Source organism: Equus asinus, chromosome 9 (assembly GCF_041296235.1).
Source record: "Equus asinus isolate D_3611 breed Donkey chromosome 9, EquAss-T2T_v2, whole genome shotgun sequence".
NCBI classification, from domain to species: Eukaryota; Metazoa; Chordata; class Mammalia; order Perissodactyla; family Equidae; genus Equus; species Equus asinus.
The window spans coordinates 94,564,494-94,571,203 of NC_091798.1; the positions used below are offsets into that span (position 1 = coordinate 94,564,494).

General features: G+C 53.0%; 1 long non-coding RNA gene across 1 annotated transcript; it reads left to right on the top strand.

The window, feature by feature from the left end:
• The first annotated feature begins 4,583 nt into the window (after positions 1-4,583).
• LOC123289060 (uncharacterized) lies at positions 4,584-6,393 on the top strand. Its single transcript, XR_006532829.2, has 3 exons — positions 4,584-4,718; positions 5,694-5,842; positions 6,215-6,393. It is a non-coding gene; the product is annotated as an uncharacterized lncRNA (long non-coding RNA).
• Positions 6,394-6,710: the final 317 nt, after the last annotated feature.

Consider the following 6,710-nt stretch of genomic DNA (forward strand, 5'->3'; position numbering starts at 1 on the left):
TCCATCTAACCTTACCAATCTACCATATGCCCAGAAACACATGAGTTATTTAGGATAAGAGATAAATAAATCAGTGCCCTTGAACTAAAGTTGCTCGATGGAATGGCTTCATGTTTCCCATATCCCAGGCAGAGACACTTGATACACTGGCTGCCAAAATAGCATTGGAATGACTGGCGAATTCCTTTTTTCAGAATCATGGAGAGGGTTGTTCCGGCAGAGCCATCCCTGCAGGGGCAAACAGTGCCTGGCGCATAGTGAATGCTCACGATGGGTTTGCTGAATGATTGTACAAATGGGCAGAATGAACAGGTGGATTAATTATAAAGTAGATCAAGTTTTCTCTGGGATCCATCTTCCTTGCTTTCTGAATTCTTGCCCCAAAACGTTGTAAACTCACAATGGAAGATACAGTCTCTGAAAATCAAGACACTCACTCAGGTGAGGTGAGTATGACATCCCTCCCAGCAAAGATTTTACACGGAAGGAGGAGGGAGCAGGGAGACAGAAGAACCCAAGGTGACTGACTCTGAAGGCTCTCTGCGTGGGTGTGGAGAGGTTTGGAGGTGACAATCAAATCATACAGCACAAACAAGGTTGATCCCAGCTGCAGAATGAACAGGCCGTGTTTTGAGGTCCTGCGTTATCAGTTCCTATGTGCAACCCATGAGCCATTGCCTTGATTCCTCGACAGTTGGGGTTCTAAGAAGGACAGCTCTTAATCCTCTCCATCGCTGACAAGGTGCCTCAGGAATGAAGGGTGTGAATAAAGGGAGAGTTCATGGTGGGCTGTTGGTTCATGGTGGGCTCCTGAAGGACTTCATGGAGAAGAAGGGGCTTGAGCTGGTTTTGGGAACCTGGGTAGGGTTTGGCAGGATGGAGAGAATAGTAAGAGTCCTCATTTATCAAGTACTGACTGTGTGCAGGCTCTGGGGTAAGGACTCCCGAGCAGAATCCCATTTAGTCCTCCTCCCCAAACCCAAACAAGCCCCTGTGTTATGATCCTGTTTTAAAGATGAACGTTAGAGAGGTTAAGTGAGGTGCTCACGTCAACACAACGAGCAGAGGCAGAGCCAAGGTCAGGCTCAGTTGGCGCTGTGCCTCCTGAGCTGCTCTGTCAGCAGCCGTTCTGAGCCCCTCTGCTGCCATGCTCTTTCCTGGGGGGCAGGTCGGGAGAGAAGTTAGGAATAAAGATTAACATAGAGCAGTCTGCAATGACCACAGCCTTGAGCGCCCGGATGAGATTCCGACTGGTGCTTCGTCGCTGGTGACTTCCTCACTCTGAATCAGCCCGATGGAAGCAGGAGCGGGCTCCAGTCCCTTTCACTCGGTGCCTAACCACCGCTGGGCGTTCGCATCTGAGTGTGGACAGGGGGTCTTCACGGGTGGGCTCCGGGGTCTGACGCAGACGAGGCTGCGGTGCCGCAGGGGCATCCCCAGGGGGACGCAGGCTGCCCCGAGGACGAGTGGGCTGAGGGGCATAACCGGCTCCCCTGTTGGAAGGGCTGCCCCGGGCACACCTGAGTTTCGGGTGCTCTTGTGAATAATGCTGCTAAGAAATGTGTGTTCAAATATCTCTGTGAGATCCTGCTTTCAGTTTTTGGGGGGATATAAACTGTTTCTTATGTTCAATGTCCAGAGTAGGGAGAAAAGAGGGGAAAACTACAACAACATAAAAGGTAACCCTCCCCCTAAAGCTCACAGACGGCTGCTTAAAAAGCCCTGAAGACAGTGTAACAGCCCCGCGGAGCTGCAGAGGAGCCCGCAGCCAGCCTGAGCAGTTCTAAAGGTGATTTCCAAGCCCAGAGAGTGGGGCGGCTGACAGTCCTCGGGGGGCTGGGAAAGAATCTGGAGCCGCCACGTGTGACTCCCTCGCGTGCCCTGCAGTGGCACAGCTATTGGAGCCTTGCTTAGGTCCCACGTTTGGATGGGCGTTATTCGGAATTTGTTCTCGTGAAAAGTCGAGTCTGGATAGGAAGTCCTGGATCCAAGCCCTAACAACACACCCCTCCCAGCTCTGCTCCACTCGCCCCAGACAGGAGGCAAGAGTCTTGAAAGAGCTCTTCTCAGCCTTCAGCTGTCCCGTCTCCTTGGCTGTGGAAAGAAAGGCTCAACCTTTCCCCAGAGCCCAGTGGCGCACCATCTGGGCTCCCAGGGGAGGCTGGGTGGAGGGTGGTTGGCTCCAGCCTTGCTGGTTAGGCCTAGATGCATGGCAGATGTCTTTTACAGAGACCATATGCATCCTTCCCTCATCTGGGAGAGAGGGAGGGCTGGAGGACGTCCTCATGTCCCTTAAACAGGCCTGGTCGGGGGGGAAGGAGGATAGCCCTCAGCACAAGGCAAGGATGCCTCATGTTTCTGGCGGGGGCTCTTAGAAAGTCCTTTCTAGGGCTCTGAGCTGCAAGTGCCTGGCAGTGACAGGCTCCAGGGAGACAAGGGAGGGCAGAAGGCAGCGGGAACCAGCTCAGGGCTTAGTGGTTTTCTGCCAAGAGCCGAAAAGAGAGGCCTGGATGCTCTTTGTGGCCACTCTGCATGAAGGCTGACATTCCCCTACCGGCCAAGTGGAACCAGACCTGGAAAGGAGCGGGGCGTGGCTCTGGTCCAGTGGCGTGCGTCCCAGAGGCTGTGGTCTCCACCTCGGGAGGGCGAGGGCTTGTGTGGCCGCAGCATTGGGAGCGCAGACCGGCCCCTCCTCAGGATCTGCACTGAGAACCCTGTTAGAGCTGGAAGGGGCCCTGGAGATGATCTGGTGCAAGCCAGTCATTTTCCAGAAGTTGTAATCAAGCCAGACATGTGAAGTGACTTGCCCCAGGCCACAGCGTTAAGAAGAACAGATCCGGCAGTGTAACCCTGAGGTTTCTTTCCTCCATCCTGCAGGGCCCCTCTGAGTTAAGAGCAGTCTCAGGCTGTTGTCTCCAGCACGATAAACACAAGCTTTGATCAGGAATGAGGCCGTCATGAGGACACACCCATGTGGGCAGGCAGTAACAGGAGCGTGCAGGAGATAGAAAAGCTGGCTCTGCTCAGACTGGGAGACACCTCTTCCTGAAATCTCTCTGCGATTAATTAAATCCTCAGAGGAGTCCCTCTTCACAGAGAGGGTCTGTCTCTCAGCCTCTGTTTCGTTTGTGCTGAGCAAATATCCTCTCTTGTGGTCGCCCAAGTAACGTTTCTCTTCTGAGACTTCGAATCTATAGACCTCAAGGATCCTTTCTCTTTGTCAGCCTGGCTTCGTTTTCTCCTTGGCTGGCTTCTCTAGAGGGGGACCTGTTTGACCTGTGTTGGAGAAGCTGGGTCAGCGCCTTTCCCAGTACCGTGGAACCTCCCACACGGAGCCCAGACCTTCCGGACTGTTCCACTCCTGTGGATCCCTGAGTGTCTTCTGTGTGTCAGGAGAGTTCCAAATACTGTCCCCATCTTCGCAACAGTCCTAAGTGACAGCTACAGAGATGCAGGGCAGAAACTGAGGCTGAGAGTCTCTGACTTGCTCCAACTTCTAGATGGGGGTGGTGGAGGCCTGACTGTGAAGTGTCCCCCACCAGGCACCGCTGCTGGTGAGAGACGCCTGGGGGCCAGCTCAGTAACACACACACCCCAGGATGCACATGGTGTATACAGGAGCCCCAGACACCGGGCACCAGCTAGCCCCTTGGTATTGAGTGAGGCTGTGTTTGTGGACTGGCCTTTAGGAGGAATGGTCATGGAGGGTTGTCCCAGCTGCCTGGTCACCCTGCAGCTGCTAAAGGGCTTTGAGCTGAGGTGAATGTGCCTGTGTCAGAAACCTCCCCCACTGGACAGACAGGAGTCTGAAGAGGACACCACCTTCTCTCAGACGACGATGCTCTCTCTTCCTTTCCCAGGACGCAGCCCCTCCCATGCCGGCTCGTCCCTCGGAGGTGTGTCCACAAGGGAGCTTGTGGGGCATCAGACACGGAGTCACAGAGCTGGAAGAGACCTGGGAGGTTATCCGGAGGAGTGATTTTCAGACGAGTCTTCAGCAGAGGAAACTTTGCCCAAGCAAAGTCTTACAGGGATGCTGTAGCAGGTGTTCTTGATGCCGGTCATGTCCCCTCGGCACCCCCAGGGGTCACCTGCAGCAGCGTCCAGATGCTCCCGAGGCTCTGATGGGCCAGACCTCGGTCACATGCAGTTTTTGGAATTAAAGGAGCGGGTCAGTCCCAGCTCCACATCCTGAGAACGAGGGGAGGGGTGGGTTCCTCAGGGCATCAGAGGGTGTTACAGGAAGAAGAGTCAAGTGCATGTTCATCAGGCAAGGACCATCAACGGCGATTCGAGGGGTGTTTCTCAAACTTTCACGTGCATACAACCACCTGGGGACCTTGTTAGATGTGGATTCCTGGGGCTCACACTTGCAGATTTTAATTCGGGGGATTTGGTGTAGGCCCTCGAATCCGTATTTCTAAGAAAGCTGATGTCGCTGGTGCCTGGCCATTGTGCTATGGTGCTCAGTGACTCAGCTGCTGCGTGGGACAGCACAGCTTTAGTCGCGGCAGGCCAGCGCTGTCCTCCATCTCTTCCCCATTCTCCTCCTCTTGCAGAATAATGCAGGTGTCACTTGGATGCTGAGCAGAGATAGTATCAGGCCCGGCAGAGGCTTAGCTGCCCTGGTGGTGCGGTGGCTGCGGAAGCTCAGGCTGAAGGATGGCAACCGGCTTGTTCTGCGATCAGTTCTCCGTCTGGATGGCTCTGTGCAACGTGTGAGTCATCGTGGGGGCGGGGAGGCAGGGTGGGCGAGGTTCTCTATTCTGAGGCCTCCTTGAGGGCCTGGGTGTGTGACAGTGGAGGGGCGGACTGACAGCAGAGGGCCGGATGCTGAGGGAATAGGGAGGGATGTGTCTGGATTCACAAAAATAGACCTGGATCTGTGGGCTGGTTACAAAAACTCAAAATGCCATTTCCCTGGGCGGGAGAGGAGCCGGTGGAAGATGTTGAAGAGCCACATGCTTTTGTGATTAAAATACTTGGGGAAGTTAATGAAGACCAGGGCGCCGGGAAGTGTCAGGATCTGGGGCTCTTTTTGACTTGGATAGTCATCTCGATTTTCCAGAGTTGTGTCGGAAGAGCCATTTTATTTCCCCGGGTCACACATCTGTTTTCAGGACTTTCCACTTGATTCGAACACTTAAGAATATTTGCCTCATGCACAATCTTCCATTGGCTTCTAAAATGTGCAGGTGTGTGATCTTTGAGAAGCTGCTGGTCAAACGCTCTCTCACAGGATGGCGTCACAGGCTCCCTCTGTTAGGAAGAGGGCATTTCCCCGCACCCCTGGGGACTGCGAGCTCAGCTTGGTTTGAACCCCATCTTGTCCTTGCTGGGCCTCTGCACCTCGGTTCCCTGACCTCAGTGTCCTCTTCCACCGCGTGTGGGCAATGATAGTTCTCGCCCTGCCGAGATGCTGGGAGGGTCAAACCAACAATGCAGGTCCTGTGCTTAGCACAATGCCTGGCACAGGCCGTCGCCGTCTGCTCTCTGCAGGACCTACCAGCACTTCTGCGTTCAGAGCCAAGGCTGCCCGGGGCGGATCTGCTCACTTACCAAACTGCCGGATGTTTAAATCCGACAGTGCAACAGGACAGGTGTGGACTATGACAGAGAAGATGGACTTGGCCACAGCTCCTTAAGGAGTTGGTGGCAGAGCTCAAGACAAACCTAGAATTTCTATTTTCTAGTGCTTATGTAGCGGGGTCTTCTGCATCCAGGAACCAGTGTCGAAAATTTCAGAAAGCGCAGAGAGGAAGCGGATAAGGCAGGTTTGAATATCCACCACAGAGCAGACCCAGCGGCCTGATATAAAAAGGCAACGAGGAAACCCTCAGAAGTGAGTACCAGACCTTCAACAGAATGGGCTGATACATAGTCACAAAAAATGCTTACAGTGATGAGGGGTTTGACATGGGAAAACACTTTTGATCCAAGTCTAGTGAAAGAAAAGCAGGAAATAAAACTGCACATAATTTAATGCTAAAAATTAGAAAAAATTATACACATAAACCAAAATGCTTTAAACCAGATGTTACATTTGTCTGTCTCTTTTGGATAATAGTTTTTTCTTGATGCTCTGGCGTATTTTCTACCACGAACACTTGCTACTTTCATAATTAGGAAAAACAAGGAAGGTTATGGAAGATTTCCCGGCTCCGCTTTCCACCAGGGAGCCTGTAGCTCATTCTCGTCTCTCTCACCCTTGCAGGACTCCTGGTGGCTTCAAAGGCTCCTTTGTTTACAAAAGGATGATGATGTGGGGTGTCCAGGGAGACAGACTGGAAGAGAACAAAGTGAGACATGTTTTACTGAAGACGCTAACCAGAGTCAAGACACTCTCACAAACAAAAGCCTGCGATGAATTTCGTGGATGGCTGTTCCGTCAGTGTGAGTCGGGTAACTGGCCAGTGGGAATGTTAGCAAGGACGGCAGACGGTAGACTTCTTTATCTGTCTCTACGAGGACGAGATTACAAAGAAAGTCCATGATGATGAGGAATTTTATTGAGTCGGGGATGGGCTAACTCAGTCTGTCAGGAGCCTGATGAGGTCAGAGGCAGGGGTTTGTCTCTCCTCCTTATCCCACCGTCTTCTGACCACCTTCTCTCCAGATCCGGCCTACTGTCTGCCTCTGCTCTCCCAGGCCTCAGGGCCTGGCCCATGGCTATCTTCCCAGACCTGCTTATTCTGTCTTGCTCTCCCAAT